General features: G+C 39.7%; 1 protein-coding gene across 7 annotated transcripts in view; it reads left to right on the top strand.

Moving 5' to 3' along the window:
• Positions 1 to 21,587, top strand: part of CTNNA2 (catenin alpha 2) — a 1,160,134-nt gene that overhangs the window by 816,723 nt on the left and 321,824 nt on the right. For 2 of the 7 annotated variants that reach the window (XM_074011443.1, XM_045368555.2), the window contains exon 1: positions 13,479 to 13,548. The exons of the other annotated variants lie outside the window; for them this stretch is intronic. The gene's annotated coding sequence lies outside the window, so the exon portion shown is untranslated. Of the gene's footprint in view, positions 1 to 13,478; positions 13,549 to 21,587 lie in introns of those variants that run through there. 7 annotated transcript variants of the gene reach the window in all.

The following is a 21,587-nucleotide window of genomic DNA, read 5'->3' as shown; positions in this document are numbered from 1 at the left end:
AACATGGAACAAGGTGATGGCTGGAGGTCATGTCCTTCAGAGGCAAATCTATATTTGCATTTTAGCAGAAGAATTTGAGACATGTAATAACATTGTGGAACGCATTTTCAAGTTTCTGACTTTGTATTAGTCTGAAAAGTGTTCTGCCATTTAGAAGCTGTGTGATCTGGGCAAGTGACTTAACCCCTAAGCAGAAACATTCAACATAGTAAAACAAAAGAAAAATAAGTTGAATTATAAAAACAGAAAATAGTTAAAATGCTATTGCAATAAATACCTATATCAATTTCTACTATGCCAGGGCAAAAATCCCACCCTATAGACTGAAGAAAAGGAGGAAAAATAATCATAAGCACAAATTGCATTGTGCACCAATAACTCAGACTTTTGACTGCTCCTTCTTTAGATATCTGTTCCTACTTTAGGCTGCATAAAAAGCAAAATCAAAATGAAAAAGGCAGCAACAAACACCCCAAAACATGGTGGTTAAAACAACAATCACTTTAGTTTCTGGCAATATGTGTTGGCTGAGTACAACTTCTGTGTGGACCAGGTTGAATGAAAGCTGTGGTGCTCGCTCAAGTGTCCATGATCAACTGGAAAATTAGTGGAAGACTGGACAATCCAGGATGGCTTCACTCACAGGGATGGCAATTGGCAGCCTGTTGGCTGGGACTCAACTAACTTTAGGTTGGGATATCTGAGTTCTCTCCCACATGTCACCTCATCCTCCAGTAGGCTAGCTCTTGTGCAATCAGATGGTGATTGCAGGGTTCCAGGAGCAGCGAAGGAGAAGTCCCAGTGCACAAACACTTTTTAAGTCTCACCATATGGCAAATTGCTGTTGTCTGTTAACTAAAGCCAATCACATGGTCAGCCCGAATCAAGGAGTGGAGAAATAGGCTCCACCTCTTGATGGGATGGGAAGAACTTATAGTTGTTTTTGCAGATTTAAGTACAGCAGCAGTAGTGGCTTAATATTATTACAACTGTAATGCTTTAAAGTGATTTTTATTTCTCAAGCTATATGACCCTAACAGTATCATCCATAAACACTGAGGACCAGCAGTGCAGGTATCACTATAGCTTATTCGAAATGCAGAATGTCAGGCCCCACCCAAGACCCGCTGTAATAAATCAGAATCTACATTTTTACAAAATCTCCAAGTGATTCATAAGCCCGCTAAGGTTTTAGAAGCACTGTATCTTTTTGCTATTTCTCATAATTCCCTTTCTTAGAATTGCTATCTTCTCCTGTTGAGTGATAGATCTTTGATTTTTAAAGGTGCCAGAACTGTTTCCTTCTGCACAATTGAAACAGAACAAACACAGGTTTATACAGTAAAACAGGTTGCTTCACAGCGTGAATAGCTAGAGAGAGAGGATATAACATTTTTATGCTCAATTGTCTTGTGCCTTTTTTCAAAAAATGAAAATTTAAAAATTAAGATGACAGTCTATAAATATTTAAAACATATTGTATTTAACCAGGCAGCACCATTCAGATATTAGAGAAATTTTAAAAGAAGTAGAAACAGCTAGGCATGTACTTAAACTGACCTTTTACATTTCTGAACCATTACTTAACTGGACCTTGATTTTCTGAAGGTTCAAAGATTGATTCTCCAACCTTTAGTCTACAGTTTAAATATCTCTAGAACATGTGCAAGTCTCGGGATACTCTTTAAGATTTTATACAATTAATAAGACCAACACAATTTAAGCATCTGGCATGTGCCGGCTGCTGGTCTCACCTAGTTTGCCTTTTACCTTAAGTCTGAACAGAAAGAGAGAGGAAAAGCAATTTTGCATTAAAACCGAATGCTGTTGTTTTGTGTGATGTTTCCTTGCCATATTCTCTTCCCAAAATGGGACAACTTCTTTGAAGCTATAACTGATGTTCTTTTAACTGTATATGCTTTGAGGTCCTGTTCTTGTCAATCAATTAGCCAGCCAATCAATAGTTAACAAATATCTATTGAGTACTTAACATATGCAGGCATATTCTAGGTCTGGGGATACAGTGGGGAACAAAACTGAGCAACTTTGTAAGCAAATAGGTTAAGATAATTTTAGGTCCTGATAAAGGGAAAATTAAATAGGACCATATGGAAGAGAGAAATTGAGGGCCAGGACCTGCTTTATCTACTGGTAGGCAAGGCTTCCTTGAGGTGGTGGTATTTGAGATGACATCTGAATGATGAGCAAGGGGCAGCCATTTAACGTGCTGTGAGATATGCATACCAAGCTGAGAGAACAGAAGGTGCCAAGGCCCGGAGACTAAAACAAACCTGGTCCAAGAGACTGTAAAATGGCTAGTGTGCTCAAGTGAGTGAGAGGGGGATGAAGAGATGGGAAGGAGAATTTTGAATACAAGATATGCTTTCTTAAAGAATCCATGCACATTTTTATAAATGTTGACAAACATTCACCAGCATCCTTATAACCTCCTCTAGACCTTATGAAGTGATTCATTACTCTGTCTCAGGAACTAAATTAAAGCACTTTAATATATTAATTCCATTTATTCATCACAATTCTATGAGATCCTACCACTTTCAGAATATACAAAAGGAGATCAAGGCACAGTAAACTTAAGCTACGTGCCTTAACACAGCTGGTATTGATGATATAAAGTGATTTTTCTGCATTTCCTAGACCCTTTTATGGAACAATTAAAAAGGCTGGATACCAGTCAACGTTTTAACTCTGTAAAAGCCAATCCTGACTCTTTTAAAATCTTCCTTTCGCCAAGGTTTAGACCCAGCAAGAGGCGGGATGGGGCAATTCAAACTTTCCTCCTGGATTCCCACTCCTGTCGGCCCCCTTCTACCATCTGTTGCTGTTTGCGTAGAAAAAGAACAGAACAGAATACTGACAACCACACACATTCAGACATCTCGTTTTGTATGTGGGAGTCTGGCTTCATTAACAAGTTTCTCAAACTCTCCCTGCACTACAACACCAATCTAAACATAACTCATTGAAGTCATGGGAATAGGCAATCATCAGCTTCATGATGCTCAGATGGCAGTGTCCGGATACATCACCTGCTACTTCCTAGTAAGCATCTTCTGCTTCAAGCCGGTTGTTTTCCTCAAGAACCTCTAAATAAATAATGCCTATTTCCATATTCTCTAGTCTCTGCATTGTCACTCTCATTCTAACTCCTATTAATTTCCACCTTCTTTCTAAGGGCTCCCATTCTCACTCCAGACTATTCCCCATCCACCCCCACAAATCCGTATGTCCACGTATTCACCCATCCATTCTTCAATCACGCAGTGGGTACTTTGTTTTCTTAACTGTGCTAAGTGCTAAGGTATATAAAATATTTTAGATAATAGTCTCTTCTTTGAAGAGTTAACTCACTAGTAGGAGAATTGTACTCCCAGAAGTCCATATGAATCCCCTCCTTCTTTGAGATGTTACTTATCTAAAATTAAGAGAGCAATTTAAGTAAATTTAAATTTGCTGTCTTAAACTGCAAGAAAATTTAAATTTACTGCCTTAAACTGCTCTGTGTTTGTTTCTGTGTACCCCTCCTCCCCTGTTTTACTTTATGTCTTCTAGGTTGAAATTTCTCAAGAGCAAAGTCCAGGTTATCTTCCTGGTGCAGTGAAGATAGAGTTGGGATATTTATGTTTAGATTTGGGTTTTGCCACTTACTAGTAATTTTGGGAGTAAATTCCTCCTCTATATAAAGAGTGGGAGTTGGGTTTGAGAATGTCTAAGATCCCGTTGAGCTCTGGCATTCATGGACTCATGAATTCTAAAATACCTAACAAGGTCTGGAAAGTGAAGGGAACATGCAATACAAAACTTGTTTCAAAGGCGTTTATTTTTAACTTATTTATGTGGTGGGTGGTTTTCTAACTGAAATGTAACATTGTCCCTGGCTTATAGACTGAGACAGAGTAAATTTAAAAACAAATTATTGAAAAATCATAATGGACCTTTTTTGTGAAGTTGGGCCTTTAAACAGAGTGTTAGGTTAGGATTCTTTCCAAGCCCAAGAGCAATGCAGACAAGAGATAGTCCCTTAGTAAGCCAATTCTCTATTTCTGCCTTCCTAGGGTGCTACACCTTACACTAGACAGTCAACATTGGCAGTATCAGAATTATCCTAGAAGAGGTTTTAGTGTATGTTGGAATAATCCATAACTGATAATTTTAAAAAGATAAGATGCTAGTGGTTTATCTCTGTGCTTTAGAAGATATTATCAAAGAGAGAATCTCACCCTTTATCAAACCCCATCACAGATGGGAGCCTGGCCTAGTTGCAACTCTATTTAAATGGTCTTCTGAATTCCTTTGACCATATGCACAGGTTAACTATATTCAGATACTAATAACCCTATGGGGTAAGTACTCATTTTAGAAAAACATAATTTTCTAAAAGAATTTAAATTCATCAACTAATTTTAATATAATTGATATTTGAAGGATGTCTACCAATTTGGAATATAATTACCTAGCAAGGGCTGATGGATACCAACCAGTTTTGTTGTTGTTGTTGTTTTTATTTCAAACAATTAAATAGTTGTTCAACAAAATGAGACTGGCATATTGCCAAACTGGCCACATCTCCAGACCCAAACGGGATTTGTTTAATTACATAATATGGTGAACAGTATATCTCTTGTATAGTTGTTGTGAACATTGCAAAGGCTTTAGAAATCTTTTCCAGATCCAAGTACACCACTCAGGATATTATTCAACCAACATGGAGAACAAAGTACTGTTTACTTTGATGAGTTTTTTTTTTTTTCCCAAAATATCTAAGGGCTGAAAATGAAAAGCCATACTTTGTGACTTTGGTGATATGGATATAGTGAGACTGTATCTGGGTCTCCAGTTCCACAATTCTGCTTTTTACCCTGATTCTATTCCCACGTAGCACCCCATCCCAGCTGTAATAAGAATTCTTGAGTTATAAAGTAAACTAGATGGCATTTACCACCCACCTAAATGAAGTGGTGTCAGGAGGGTTAAAATAAGACATATTCAAAAGTCCTAAAGAAATATTTGATGTTCTGTATAAAGACAGTAACCATTCACAGACTGAGCCTTTCTGTAAAAGTGAGAGTGTCCCTTCCTGCAGCCTGCTGGTAGGAAATGAGGCAAGGTTTTTTATCCAACTATTTTGGGAGCAGATAAGAGAGGAATGGAATGTTATAAAGTAATAATAAGAATGTCAGAGAATAATCTTGTTCTGATTCTGACATTTAGCGATTGCTTTCATTCTGGACATTATTTTTCATCCAGGTAATATTTTTAAACAACTCAACAATAAATGTAAAGTTACTGTTAGAACCTAAATTTCTTCATCTAAAAAACAGGATTAATAGTCTTGCCTTATAGCAAAACTTTTAAGAAAATAAACATAAAATGATATACACACAGTTGGTTCCACAGGTACATTCTACAGCTATGAGATAATTTTATTGTTTTTGTCACTTTTGTAAGTACCACTGCTAAAATAGTAGACCTGCTTATAGAATTGCCATTTCACCTTCTATTTGGCCAAATAACCACATTTTCCCAAAGTGAAGATCTATATTAGAAAAAGCCTTAATGTTTAACCCACCTCTGCTTTTCTCTTCTGACTTCAGCAGCTCTTGTACCTGTCTCTAGGATTGAGCCTTCACCTTCTCCGAATTGTGATACAGTCAGCTTCTTGCCTCATAGAGTAACTGGGTGAGGAACAGACCATTTGAATTCACCCCCGATGATTGCCATGTGGAGAAACCCTTACTTTCATTTCATATTAAATATCAAGTGTGGAATGAAGAGAGGCAACCTTAAAAATTTACTTGATTAGACTTAGACTTAATTATTAATATTAGACTTAAGAATGATTAATATCTTGCCACTTTGGCATTGTCATTTTTAAAGTAAATCACAGATCTCATAATATTTTATGCTTAAATATTTTATGTATATATTTTAAAAAGCTTTTTTACATAACCACAATGTTGTCATTGCAGCCTAGCAAATTAATGACAATTATTTAATGTTATCTAATATACAGTCCATATTTACATGTGTCCAATTATTCCTCAATTTTTTAAAAGTTGAATGAGTTTTAATGTGTAACCAAAATATGTCTCTACATTTTATTAGGGTGGTGATGTCTTTAAGTGGGGGCAGAGAAGAAGAATAACTCTGGAAATTCAGTTAAGCAAATCAGTCCGCCATAGTGTGCCAATATTAATGTTTATTCACATAATGAAATATTTATTAAAGTTTTAAAAACATGCTAGATGGCACAGATATTTGGATATAACTTTTTTGACCTGATAGGTTCTCTGACACCCACATGTAAAAATGACTGAAAGAAATGATATAAGAAAAGTTAATGATGGATATAACATGGAAGAACTTGATAACCCTCAAGTAAACATTTAGTGTGTCGATTATAATGGAAAGGCCTCCTGGAAAACAAAAAAAAAAAAAAGGAAATTTGAGAGGTTTTGGAGGTTTCAATGAGAGGGTTTAGAGATTTTCTATCGTGGAGAGATGGCACTAGGAAAAGGGTGTTAAGATCCAGGCTTGACTGGTGGTGAGGAGGTTCTGGATGAAGTCTAACTGGTAGGAACAGAAACACTCCCAGTACAGTGTATATTGAACAGAGTACAGATGCTGGGGAAAGTACACATTGAGATGAAGTGAAAGAAGTAGGTTAGAGCCAGTGATTTGTCTTGAATCTGTTATTTCTTTATTGAACAGCATATTTTAAAATAATTTGTGTTGTATGAATTCATAAAATGTACACAAATGAACTACAACCAGGAAAAGTTGGAATAAATCTTTTTTTAAAAAAAAGCCTACCATGGTGGGCTTAAACAATCTGTCTTTTCTGATATATCAAAAGTCTATATATGCTACAACCAGTTAATTATGGCAAGGTTTCGTTTTTGTGAATGCATGCATGCATATACTTGTGGACTCTGATGAATGATAAATGCTAAATCACCGGTAGTGGGAAATATTAATGTAAGTGTAGTCTTTACTGTTACTATATTTAATCAATACCTTATTTCTGCTAACATGTTTTGGGAGACTGGCTCTGGCATGGTAGGTAATCTATACTCTAGGAAAAGCTATAGCCCTTCTGGAAGAAGATTCTCTGTATTTATTTATTTATTTTAAAAAGGTGTATTAGGTTTCAGGGTAGAGTGGTTATTCCTCCTGCGGAAGAAGCAACAACAGAACAAAACATGATTTTAAATGTGGGTGTATTTTTTAAGATGAGGTTTGAGACATTCCTGGTACATTCATAGAACTACTTTATCAAAAAATTTGGCTCATATTTTTTCTTTCTAGAGAGCAAATTAATTACCATCTGATAAGCGTGCTTAACTTTCTTCTTTCTAGTCTACTACCAGGCTTTTATTAGTTGGAGCCACTAAATCAAACTCAGTGTAGGTCACTGTCAATAAAATGCCCAGTGATTAAAACTAAGTAATACAGTGGCTTGCCTAAGCTCCTCATTTTATGTGGCATGAAAACAGACCCATGAATGGGTATAGGTGTGCTGAACTGGAGAGAAATTGTGCCTTCCTTAGCTCACTCTGCACGGAGCCACTTCCCTGAAAGCCAGTGAACCTATTTACCATTGTCATAGTAACACACAATTCGAGCCCACGTAGACTTAATCCCGAGAGGCAATTGTTCCCTTGCTTGGGCGGCTACGCTGCCCGCAGGGCTGCCTGCCGCCCCCGGGCTCTTGCAGCTCCGGGACCGCGCGCGGCGGCGGAGGCCGCTGGGCCCCAAGCGCCAGCCTGGCCCAGGCACAGATGCGCTGCCCCGGCCACAGCCCCGACGCCGCGTGCGTTGCCATGACGATCGGAAACGCGTGTCTGGGGAGATGGGTGCCAGTGCCGCCTTGTCCATTATCCAAAACCCAGTCACTTTTGCTAGTTCCTCCCTCAGTATGTGAGAGAGATTGTGTTCTCACTCGTTGCCACTCGGGGGTCATACTCCAAAATCAACCAGGGCCACCTGGACATCCAAGACGGCGCGGCCTAGGCGGAGCTATTTCTCTAACCTGTGCCATGGGCAAAAGAGAACGCCGCCTTCCCATGCTTTTGTAGCCCACCCCTTGTCATTCCAGGCATCACTGAAAGGTATATAATTTGGGAACAATTATAATTTGGCAAAAGGGGGAACGGGTATTAATCGGAGAGGAACTCTAGTTCTCGAAGGTGAGCCATCTTCTTGAAGAGAAGTGCGTGCCCTGTGGTGGTCCCCCAGGTGCCCTGTGACCAGGGTCAGTGCTGGCACCGGCTCTGTCACTGCACACTGGTCGCACCTTTCTTTTCTTTTCGTGTAGCTCAGTGGGGTTCCCAAATCACAGCACATAGCATCCCCTGGCGAGAGCTTTTGGTTTTGACTTGTTAGACTCGGGTTAGAACCCAACCCTACTCCAAGCTTCTGATGTAATAGTGCTCCGAACAGACCTGGGAATCTGCGTTTCGAGGTGCTCTCCGTAGGTGTTTCTGACATGCATCCAGATGTGGGAATCATCGCCAAGATCTCCTTTCTTTCTTCCCCTTCATTTCTCGCTTTTCCTCTTCTCTCTTTCATCCTTGTTTGCCTGCGGTCTCACAAATACAACTCCTCTTTTATTTTCCCATGTATTTTCCTCCCTCCCCCAACGTTTTAAGCATCTGTTGTGTGTCAGACACTGTCCTAGATGCTTGGAAGGTTATGGTCTCTGCCCCCATGCGGCATCTTATTGACCTTCTCTCTTGCCAGCTCCTCTTCTCTTTCTCTCTGTACTTTCATCATCTCATTTTCTTAATCAGTTTCTTTGTGTTTCTTCTTCTTTTCTTTCTTTTTCTCCTCCTCCTCCTCCTCCTCCTCCTCCTCCTCCTCCTCCTCCTCCTCCTCCTTCTTTTTCTATTAGTGAATCCACATGTATTTTTAGCACCATGAATATCAGGATTTAAAAGTTTCTAGCATCTGTCTGGGTTTCAAGCCACAAATTCCTCCCATGATAGCTTAGAGGACTCCTAGACCACTAGGGGTGGGTGGAGCAGGATATTCCACCCTAACTCTTTACAAGGAATTTGCCTTTTCTAGAGCTCAGTATGAAAAAACAAGTCAGGTTACTCTCAGCTAACGTTAGAGATATTTCAGTTTTCATAATGTTTAATGACCTCCTTAAGCTTCCCTTAAAGCTGAAATTGAAGATTGCCCTATAGTCAAAAGAAAAGCATGTAAAAATGGGGCTTGCATCAAGAGAGAATAAAACGAATAACCTCTCTGAATTAATCTTCTCCCTACCCCCCATTATTCAGGCTGCTGTTTTACACAAAGATACTCTTTTGAGCATGAAAACTATGAATTGTTACAAATTTACCTGTTGCAAAGTTTCAATTAAATCTATGTGATGCATGGGTATAAAGACTGTCAGAACCTCTCCAAAGTTAGGTGATTTTCTTTGCTTTGAAGGAGTTGACAGAGGGGCTCTCTTGGATCCTCGTGGGCCGCTGCTCGCAGTGTGAGGCATTTCACGAGTCTCAGAGTCGAGTCACAGGCGATGTCAGGATATTCTGTCTCCACGCTGAGCTCATTTCTTGAGCCTTTCTGTGAATTTGAGGTCGAGGGCTGCAATCATCATGACCTCTGATCCTCTAGGGGTTAAGCCCCTACTTAAACTATTAACTAACTTAAAGATTTCATGTACAACACAATCAGCCAGCAGCTATTTATTAAAAAGCCTTTTATGTAAAAAGGTTTGGAGGACCTAGGAATTGTGAGAAATTTTTAAAAGGTAAGATGTTAATTCTTGGACGTGGGGGAGACTGATTTACATGAAAAGAGAACAAATTCTTAGCTTCAAGTGATTTCCCAGAATGCTTGGTATAAAACACTCCTTTTTTGGCATGACCTTGAGACTTCAAATCATCTGGACCTTGACCACCTCCCTCCCCTCATGTTGCTGTTGCTATGTCTCTTATTGATTTTATTCCAGACTCACTCTTTCCTTTGATCCCCCCCCCCCATGCTGGATCTGTTTTATGAATGCCTTTCCTCACATCTTTGCATAGCCATCTCCTTTTCATCACTCAAGTTTCAATTTAGAGTCACTACCTCAGAGAACTCTTCCCTGACCACTCCATCTAAAGAAGGCATCAGATCATTATCATAGCACCTGCTTTAATGTTCTGTCATGGCACATATTACTACTGGATATTATTTTCCTACGTATATGTATTTCTCCCACTTCCTCACTAAAATATAAGCTTCATGAGAACAGGGGTTTTAATGCTTCGGTCCCACTTAGAAGAATGCAAGGCATTAAAAATATGTTCATTAAATATCTGTCAAATGAATAAATGAATGAAAGACAATGTCACTTGCCAAGTGAGGTTTTTCAGACATTGAACACTAGTGTTTCTAGAAGAGGGAAGAATCACTGTAGGCTGAAGGGGACAAGAATTGATTAGAGAGGAGGAGATACCTGACTTGGATGCTGTAGATTTGCAGGATTTATAGCTACAGAAAGAAGGATGATGAGTTTCTTTCAGGTGAGGAAGTATTTGCCAATTAAATGATCTAATCCACTTTGGCACCAAACCAGATATTCAAGTATAGGTGAATCCTTTAACCTCAGTTTCCACTTTTGGTCTTGGAGGTTACTTGCCATTCTAAATCTGTGGTTCTTAAAGCTGTTTTTTGTTTTATATTTTTCCTGATCAGAGAACTTTGTTATATCACTCACCATAACAAAAACAGCATCAGAGAAATCAAGTTTAAATAACTACCTCTTTCTCTACAATATGAGAAGGGGTAAAACATTTTTTTCCCTTCACTGGCAAAGAAGATGGTTATGGCTGATTAATCAGGCCATTAGATACAGTTTTGCTGCATTCAGTAGAAGCAATGATGAGAAGTTAGCTTGAATATTCATGTTATAAGTGCTACATGAGTTTGAAATGCTTATAGATTTGCAAAATTTGAGAGCTAAAAAGGACCTTAGAGATCATTTAGATTTTGTAGCCCATCCTCCATAGCATTTATAATTTTACAGTTTAAAATGCCAGGACCCAGAGTAGTAAAGTGATTGGTTTATAGTTGCATTGGTAGCTGGTGGGCAAACAGATTATCAACCCCAGCCTTCTGATTCTCCGTCCAGCGGTCTTTATATTGAACCTAAGTGAGCTTCATGCATTTGGTCATGTTACATAAGCAGAAAGAAAATCTGGAAGCAATGACTAGGCATACTCATAGAAGAAACCCCATCATCATTTTCAAAGTCACGGTGGTGAAAGTGAGAAACACACATTGAAGGAACTTGTTGGCATTTGAAAGGGAATAAAGCAATATTCATCAACCCCTCTAAGAGTAGGCAGAGTACAAATTAGGGAAAATGGATGCTATTGTTTTACTACCTCCGTGTATTTTCAGCATTATCCAAAAACTGCCATGCTGAAATAATAAGATACTGCTATAAATTTGTGTTATTTAACTGGCAGTACACAGCACATGGAGATTTATTATTTTTACTAATGAGTTTAGCTTTGCTCTTGCAAACAGTGTCAAATGTCATTCTTTCCATCCTCCAGCAGATGGCAACTCTAGTCTTCTTGTCATTTTATCTATTTCTATACTTAGAAGATGTTGTCCTCTGCCATCCCTGCCCCCATTGCCTCTCCCCGAGAAGTTCATCTTTATGTACTGCTCAGGGTGATATGGGTAAGTGGATCCATCCCTCTGCCGATGGAATCGCCTCCATTAGCATCTGACTGTGAAGGCCAATCAAAATGTGCCTAGAAATAACAAAATCACAAATTAGCCAATAGTTCTAATTTTCTTTAAAAAAAAAAAAAAAAAAGAGGGGGAGAAGATAGAGATTCTAAAATAAGGTGTACCACAGAAAACTTTCCATTTAAGGAAAAAAATCTTCAAAAGAAACAAAATGTCAATTTTTCCAGTTCTAGCTTTAAAGAAAGAGGGGTTTGATTGGATTATCTGAGTTATTGGCCAAAAAAAAGAGCACCCAGGAGTGAAATTGTGTCAGATTTCTCATACACTGTGATTTTTGGTCTCTCTGCAGTCTCTTCTCTTCCATTCCTCCCTCCCTTTTACACACTTTATCTCAGTTATCAAAAGTACTGTGCCTAGCCCCCTAATTTATTTGCTTTTTAGAAACCTCGTTTCTCTCTCTAGGTGTGTTCCTAAGGCACTACTGCTGATGACATTTATTTTCTCTCCTTCTAGTCTTTGCCCCCACCACTCCCACCCCTTCTACCAGCTAGATCCTCATAACTCCTACAGTATTGCAGAAGTTCAAACACATGCTACTCTCTGAGTGTAACTGTGAGTGCAGCTGTAAGAAATCAACAGAAAAGAATAGTTGCTACTCTTTTATTAAAGGAAAAGTTAATGATCACAGGCATGAGCAAGTAGATTCTGTCACCAATTACTCATTGTAAGGCTTCCTACAGATTTGCAAACAGATCTCCTGCCTAGAGGCACTTACTTGCATCAGGAAGGCCTGAGCAGGGACATAGGAGGGACAGAGGATGGGAATGGATTTGGTGGTCTGCAAATGCCACGTGGAGGGAACTCTTGCTAACTCGTCCTCTTGTCCTCTTCCAAAGAACCTAACCATCATGGCTTCTTCAAAGTTGAAGAGCTGTTACCTTGATATACCAGCAACTAGACAGAGGCTAAAGTGTGGAGCAAGGAAACAGTTACATACCTCTTATTTAAGACCAAAAAAAAAAAAAAAGCAAGATTAGCTTTAGTGAGTATGGGTTTCTTGATTATTACTGTCATCATGTGAAAATGTGAGCTGACACTGCAAATACAATCCTTGGAAACAACCAGGACGTGTGGAAATCCAAGTATGTTATCATTCACTGACAACCACTAATGAAGACAGGGGAGCTTACTTCAAACCCACAAATAATTAGCACTGACAATAGAAGTATAAACAGAGCTTTATTTAATTAATTCCCTAATTGTTCTTTCCTGCTTTCCTATCTGCACTCCTGCTTTGACTTTAGCTGTAACGTATGCCCAAGACTTCCTTCTTTCAGCTTTATGATAATCATGTATCCGTTTGCTCAGTGTGGGAAACCATATCAGCTAGAATTCCTTTCCCTGCTTTATATAAATAATTTTTTTTTATGTTTCGTTATCTGTTTTTCCACAATTCGGATGCCTGGAAATGTTCACTTATTAATATGGATAGCTTATCTAACACTCACTGTTAGATGCATTTCACAGTTAATATGAAATGAGAAGTGAACAGTTGATAATTCTGGAGTGATGAGGAGAACTCTCTGGATTCTCCATTCTGTTCTTTATGGAAACAAACTCTTTGTCCCTGTCTCCTCGCTCACCCACATTCTAATCCCAGCAATCAGAGAGCAGATGGATTGCTTTTTTGGGTTTTGTCATTATCTGTCTTTGTCAGGGAAGCATGATCAGTTCCTCATTAAAGGGCCAATAACAACGCCTTCTTTGCTCTGTCCTGAATGAGGAAGCAGCATTGGAACCTTTGATGTGGTGACTTCAAGTTGGGAGGTAAAAAGGCATGTTTGTGTCTGGCAGGAAAGTGACTCTCCATAGGGGAACGGCTGGGCTGAGGGGCCAGACTGAGAGACCCACTGAGCAGGAAGGACAGCTTGGAGGGGAATAGATTTGGAGCAGTCAGCTGCAGCAGCAGGTAGTCCAGAAAGTCAACCCTAGTGGCTGGAGTGGGTCAGCCCTGATCTTCTTACAGAGACTGCAGACTCTTTCCCAAGTGGCTTTGCTGGTTACGGGCAGCCCCGGCTTACAAAAGTTGATTACAGCCAGACGTTAAATCAGAGGCTGCTTAGGAATTTTGCCTGTGAGAAAAGCTAAGTGGTGTGTGAGTGAGGGGTGTGTTTGTATTTGTGCATGTTGAGTATGTTTGATGACAGTCATGCTTCCATTATTGACAGGATATGTTCTAAGAAATGTGTTTTCATTGTTGTTCAAACATCATAGAATGTACTTATACAAACCTAGATGGCATGGTTTTTTTAATTGTATAAATTTTTCATATGGAAAACTAAATGTCCCAGCACCATTACTGAATATAAGTCATTTTCCCTACTTGATCTGCAATGCCAATATCAAGGACCATGTATCAGGTTTCTATATATGTTCCATTACAATCTTATGGGATTATGGTCATATATGCAGTCCGTCATTGGCCAAAATGTCATTATGGAGTGTCATTATGACTGTATATGTTTATATGTAAGTTTGTACAATGCAGTTGGTATTCCTTTTGATTACTTTGTGTATAATATTTACTGAAAATATTTGCAGAAAGTTCCTGAGACTCACACAAACTCTGTTTGCCCCTGTCCATGTGATATGAAGCAGGTATCTGCTGACTTCCTTTCAACCTTTATTTGATAGGTATTTGCTGGATCGTTTGGGTGAATAACCAGCCTGGTGTTCAGCTCATGAAAAAATATGCAACAAGGAGTTCCTGCTTTGGAGAAGTAATGTTTTGTTTGAGGAAATAAGATGTCTGTTATAAACACTTAGAGAATATTCTCATATTCTGTAGAAGCAAATGAAAGAGTGTGGTAAAGACTGAGAGGAGACGTAGAATGATCCCATTGCACCAGGATGCTCTCATTTTCTCTCTCTCTTAATGAATGGAAAGGTTGTATAGATTATTTCAGACTTAAAGAATATGTAGTTTTGGTCAAAGAGCAGGCACATGGGAATAAGGAAGTCATCCTATGGTCACAGAGGATGTAGGAAACAGATTGGCCAGACTGAAACGGAAGGGCTGTGTTAGGATGCAGCGGGAAGTAAGGAGAATCCCCACCTTAACAAGTCAGGATAGGGTGTGCTTCCAGATACATTTGTACTTCCCTCCTGAGAACTTTTCTCTGTCCTGAATGAGGAAGCGACATTGGAAATTTTGATGTGGTGACTTCAAGCTGTGTGAGGTAAAAGGGCATATTTGTGTGTGGCAGGAAAGTGACTGTCCATAGGGGAATGGCTGAGTATGTATGTTCCCTAGCCACAAGCTTCAGTTTTTCATTTGACAGTACCTGCCTAGATATAGATCCACTCTGGAAACCCAGGGAAACTTTCCAATCTTCTTGTTAAAGCTGAGGATTGATTAGCAAGCATGACCTCCCACCTGCTATAACTGGCTTATGGCTCTTCCGAAGTACCCACTGGCATTTTCAAGGTGTCCTGCACCCCTCCCTGCCATGTTCTTCCATAGAACACTTCCTTCAACTCCTTGAGTCTGGCCCCTTCCTACCAGAACCACAGTAGTTGTCAAACTTCTTCATTTGTTTGGATTTTCCATTCTAAGCCCTTCTTGTGGCCTTTCTGCCTGTGGTCTTATAATAGCAGTGAATATGCTCTGAATTCATTGTGGAGCTACCTTGTGCCAAGCAAGTTGCCAAAAGTTTTACATATGTTCACTTTCCTAGTCTTCATAATAATCCTTTAAAGTAGATCTACTTAACAGTATCCATTGAGCATCATTATATGGCAAAGCATTTGGGAATAAAACAGGAAACAATAAAGGCAGAGGCCATGCCCACAGATAACTTGTACTTAGCTAAGAGACTACTTCTAGTGGGAGAGATTAAGCCCTAAGGAGGTAATAAAATGTGTCCTGAATCTGAAATTTGAATCTAGATCTTTCTGACAAAATCATTTTCTTAATTTCCCAACTGCATCTACTTTTTTCTTTTTTTTCAGTTGAAATTAATTTAAAATAAATTATTCTCAGCAATTGTTCATTTGAAAGCAAGCTGACAATCAGGCCATTTAAGCCAGAGTGAGTCTTATGTGACAAATTATCACATAAAGTAATGAAATCTTTTCTGGACACTGTGTTCTGCTCTGGGTGGTGTGTTAAGGCCTTCAGAAGCTGCCTTCCGGGGTCTCCACAGGTCCAGGGGGTCCATTGCCACCAAGAGGCTTGTTGCTCATTATTGCATTTAGTACTATAGCAACGGCACCACCAGTGTCTTTATTAAAACTTGCTCCAGGATAGCATTTTCCCCCGGGGTCAGTAATGAGTTTAGAGGAATGGATGTGGAAATGAGATTTGTTCTCACCCGTGGAGTGAATTATGTCTTGTTGGGGCCCCCAGGCTAATATTTCAGATTTGCCACAAGGTACTTCATCAAAAATTCTATTTTGGTTCCAAAAGGACCATGCATGCCTATTAGCAAATTCAGAGCATGCCTTTAAACTGTATGGGGTTTTTTGGTTTTTTTTTTTTTTTCCCCGTACACTGGCTCCATCCACTAAAGGCTTTCAGAATTAGCAGTTTGTGAAAACAGTCCATTTCCACGGGCCAGTGAATGGTGCAAAGAAGAAGTGCAGCCCTTTTATCTAACAAGGCTGAGTCTGCCACAACTGAGGTGAATCAAATGCAGAGCAGCCACGAATGTGTCAGCACATTAGGTATTCATTATCACATCGGGCATGTGGTACCACGCCAGACATACTCATGTGGCAGGATTTGTGTTTGCTGTCTGTCAAATTCTCTTGCCTCCATTTGATTGCCAGGGCTCATTTTAATGCCATCGAAGCGTATGGGTTTAAATACTCTCCAATTCAGCCTGGTGTGTTTGACATCTAATTCGCCACAACACGACATTCCAAAGAAACTGATTACAGAGATAAGTCGATTGAGAAATAGGGTTGCACATCAAAGCACTACCTTTCCGATAATAGAGATACTCAGAAAGCCTAGCTTGTTGGAGAAGACCATAACTGCTAGTTGTCTTTACAAGTGTTCTCTGTGATGGGAAATGGGGAGAAGGCATCTCTTTCAGGATACCCACTATTCTCCCATCCTCTCTCCCTCCCTTCACTACTTCTGCTATCTCCCAGATAAAGGGTTATATTCCCGAGCAATGATGACCAGCTAGTTTTCGCTAGCAAAAACCAAAAGGGCAGGGTGGTCTCCAGCCAATGACAGACCAAAGATGGATTGGCTTGAGAAAAGAGTGAGGGTCCCCACTTTTTCTTCCCAACCCCCATTATATTCATAGCCTTAAGAACTGCTCCCCTCCAGAATCTTGGCTATGATTGTCATAACTTACATGTTGTCTAGATCTGGGAAAAATTAATAATATGACTCCATTGATGCTACTCCAATTCTTCTGCTTTTTGTGTTAATTTTTTTTTTTCATTTTGTAAGCTGTGCATTTGGGCAGATGCTATCCCCCATTGGAGGTACCATTCCCATGCAGGAGTAAGGTTTCCATTGGACACGAGTCCTCTTGGCAGAACGCATTTAATGGAGTGCATTTTAGTGAGGGTCTCCAGCGTTGGTCTAATTGCTCTATAAGGAAACTCTCCTTCTTACTTGCATGTCTTAGTTTAGTTTTGGAAATTATTGTGTGCATAGAACAGTGTTTCTCCTCAAACAAACAAACTCACTTACTGTTTTTATGACCAGTGTAGAGTTCCAGATACTGTGGAACAGGAATTACTATATTAAGTCCTGTGTACATCATCAGCACTGTAAATTGGCCCTCACCTCCCATGAAGCTGGCAGCCTCTGGATCTTTGGGTTGTCTGTTTTTACCAGCTGTTAATTGTTAATAGATTTTCAGGTGTAGGTCATGCTGTGTAAGCATCAATCCTTAATTTAGGAAGGTCTGCGGCTGTCCATGATTGTGAAAAGGCAAGTGATAAACAAAAACTGGAGAAATCTCAGCATCCTCACTAAAAATGTCAAGCCCAGTAATGCTTCTGGTAGTAAAAGCAAAATTTATTAGTGAGAGAACAAACTTACCCAATAAAAAAGGAAAGTTAAAGAGGGAAAGCAGAGAAGGAAAGAAGGCCCCAGAAGAAGGTTGAAGAGAAAACATTTAAGAAATCAAAGCCATTTTAGAAAGATGAGTTAGAGAGCACGCATGGCATGATCTTAGATATCTTCCTTGTTCTTGAGACTAGAAGAAAAGGAAGGCATTTAGAGTGAGCTTTTAAGTAATTCTGCTTGGAAAAATGTATGATAAGAGGCCTCGCTATCCTCCATATCAGGGGAATGGATATACTGGTCCAGGGTTCAGTGGCCCTAAAGCCAAATTCAGCTGCTGCCTGTTTTTATAGGTCCTGCAAGATAAGAATGAGTTTATGTTTTTAAATGGCTGGAAATAAACCAAAAGAAGAATAATATTTTGCAACATTTGAAAATTATATAAAATTCAGATTTTAGTATCCATACATAAAGTTTCATTGGAACACAGCCATACCTATTTGTTTACGTATTTTCTATAACTGCCTATTCATTAAAATGGAAAAGCAGATTCCTTGCGACAGAGACTGCAGAGCCTAAAATATTTACTATTAATATCAGCCCTTTACAGGAAAAGTTTTTGGATTGCTGTATTGGTCTATTGACTCAGAGTAACTAGGAATTAGTTACTAAAGGCTATCACCTTTCCACAAGTCTGTCTAACCCTTCTTCATCTAGTCTTCTCTTTGCAGAAGGTAATCCCCTTACCTACTTACCCATTTAGTCACCTACTTCCAAGAGTTTCCAAGGGCTTATCTCATGGTGGATCCTGCATTGGGCTTTGTGGGCGGTTGAAGAGATGAATTCAATCTGTTGTCTGCTCTAGAGTACTTATAGTTTGTTTAGAGAGCATGAGAGGAAGAGCAAGATAAATTATGCAGATGCATGATCAAAATGCATGGTAGAGTGACACATTCATTTAAGAGGGTTTCAGGAATACTGACATGGGATTCTGAATCTCCTTCAGATTCCTTTTACCTGCATAATACCATCGTTCAGTGAGTTGCTCAGACCAGAAAGCTAGCCACCACCTTGCTTCTTCTTCTTCTTCTTTTTTTTTTTTTTTTTTTTTTTTTTGGCAGTGGCAGGGATGGGGTTGGAGGGGATGGAGTCTTGTTCTGTCCTGCAGGCAGTGGCATGTTCCTGGCTCCCTGCAACCTCTGCCTCCTGGATGCAACAATTCTCCTGCCTTAGACTCTGGGTAGCTGGGATTACAGGTGCGCACCACCACAACCAGCTAATTTTTGTAGTTTTACTAGAGACAGGTTTCGCCATGTTGGCCAGGCTGGTCTCAAACTCCTGGCCTCAAGTGATCTGCCTGTCTTTGCCTCCCAAAGTGCTGGGATTATAGGTGCCAGCCACGCACCTGGCCTAGCCACCATCTTTTGACACCCAGTCTCCTGCCTCCTCTGCACTGCAGTGCACCCTGCACAGTGTTGCACGTCAAAGGCACTCTCCAGGGTTATACTTAGCCCATGTGGCCAATTGTGGCAGCCTAGACTCTGCAACTCCCTGGACCTTTCTTCCCTCAGAATGAATTATGTCATTTCTTCCTTTTGAATAATATATTTTGAATTGTCAGCTTAGCTTCATTTCTGATGCTTCCTCCCTAATCTAGGCCACTGTTATCTCTGGCCTGGATCACAGCAAAAGCAATGGATCTTTCACATCCACTCTTGCATCTGTTCTGTTTAAAATTCACATATAATCACGCTACTTCTCTGTGTATGATGAGTCTCACTTTCCCCATATTTCTTATGAAAATATCCCAAATCTGGGCATGTCTCTTGAGACCTTAAACAATCAGCTTTTGAGACCTTAGAGCCTCGTTTGCATGACTCTCCCCTTAATTCCTTTCTTCTGGCCATGTGGCCATCTTACAGTTTCTGTAGGGTGAATATATAATTCATTTTTCAAAAACAAGACATTTGTGAGAATGAAAGGAGGCACTATTAATAATGATGCCATGGCAACAGGCTATAATCAGGACAGTCCCAGGCAAACCAAGATATAAAGTCACCCTACATTTCTCAGACATCCCACACTCTTTCTAACATCAGAGTCTTTGAATGTGATTATTTTTCCTTATCTGGGATTGCGTTGCCCTTCTTTACCTCTCAGTTTTTCAGAGGGTAAGTGAAATCCTCTCTTGATGCACAATCAGAGCACCTTCGCTCCTTCTAATAATTATAATTACATTGCAACTGATATAATTGTTTATGTTTCCAACCAGCATGACCAGTCCTCTTGGTCTGCCCGGGACTGAGAAAGTTGCAGGGATGTGAGACTTTTAATGCAAAAACCAGGAAAGTCCCAGATCAGCACGTGGGAATATCATTCCCTCAAAGGCAAGGACCACATTTGTCTTGTTTCCCACTGTAACCGCAGAACATAGAGTAGTTTCCAATAAGTTGTAGGTGCTCAAAAGACTTTAGTTGGTTGAATGAATTAAGAAAGAAAGGAGTACAATGAAAGAGAGGTGACTTTCAGATGGGTTAATCAGGGATGCTTTGTGTATAAGGTTCCATCTCAGCTTAAAGGATGAGTTATAGTTTCAGTACGAGGTTAGGAAAAGAATATTATAGACAGGGAGAAAACTTTCATTAGAGCCCCTCCTCTTTTCCTACTACTAAGTGCCACCTGGAAAGGATGTGGAGGTTCTTAACAATGTGATTTAAATGGCTGATACAGTTGAACGTGTTACCTACTCAGGAGTAGTTGCATTTTTAATAAAAAATAGAGCCTCCAGTCAAATGATCATCTCAAAATGGCAGATGTTTTGAACTGGGAATGGAGAATATAGTTTGAGGGTAAGAAAGAGGAGTGAGGAGGAAGGCCTACCTTCAGACTGGCCCCAAATGCCTTATCCTACAGGTGGCTTCCCCTCTGCCTGGGGTCAGACCACAGGGCTGTGGGGTCTGAAATTACAGCGCAGTATACAATCACATGAAAATAGTTTGGGTAGAGCACCATGGGACAGCAGTCTAATTGTTTTTTCTCAAATTTTCCAGGCCAATTGATCTGGGAGAGGTTATTCCTGCCCACTGTGCTTCTGGCATCAGTACTTGGCACCAGATGAGAAGTTTGCACTAGGAGAGATGACACAATCAGAAAGGCACATTAGAGCTTTCCAACTGGTAAAATGTTGAATACAGAATTTTCAGTGTTTCCTTTAGAGTATATAAATTCAATAAGTGGTAGCCCTCAATTCCTGTGAATTGAAGGCTTCTGACCATTTAATCCATGTTTGTTTCTGAAAATAATAGGTTATTAGACACAAAAATGCATTTGAGATTCTAATTTTGTAGATGGGGAAACCAAGACCCAGAAAAGTTAAGAGTTGACCACATTGTACAGCTGGTTCATGCCACACTGGGACCAGGACTCAACTCTCCCAATGCCAAATGCTGTGTCTCTCCTTCCATACCTTCATTTTATTATGAAAACTTTTTAATATACAGAAAAATTGAAGAAATTGTACAGTGAGCACCCATGTACTCATGTGTTAGTTCATTTGGGCTGCTATAACAGAGTACCTTAGACTGGCTGACTTAAAAGCAATAGAAATTTATTTCTCATGGTTCTGAAGTCTGAGAAGTTCAAGATTAGGATTCCAGGATATTCAGTGTCTGGTGAGAGTTTGTTCCTCATAGATAGCATCTTCTGACCATATTCTCATAGGGTGAAAGGGGCAAAGCAGCTTTTGGGGGCCCCTTTTATAAGGATACTAATTCTACTCATGAGGGCTCTAAGGCCTCATCTCCAAGCACCCTCACACTGGGGATTGGGTTTTAAC

The sequence above is a fragment of the Macaca fascicularis genome, chromosome 13, assembly GCF_037993035.2.
Source record: "Macaca fascicularis isolate 582-1 chromosome 13, T2T-MFA8v1.1".
Taxonomy (NCBI): Eukaryota; Metazoa; Chordata; class Mammalia; order Primates; family Cercopithecidae; genus Macaca; species Macaca fascicularis.
Note: the sequence above shows the minus strand (reverse complement) of the source record. Positions and strands in the feature narration are given on the sequence as shown.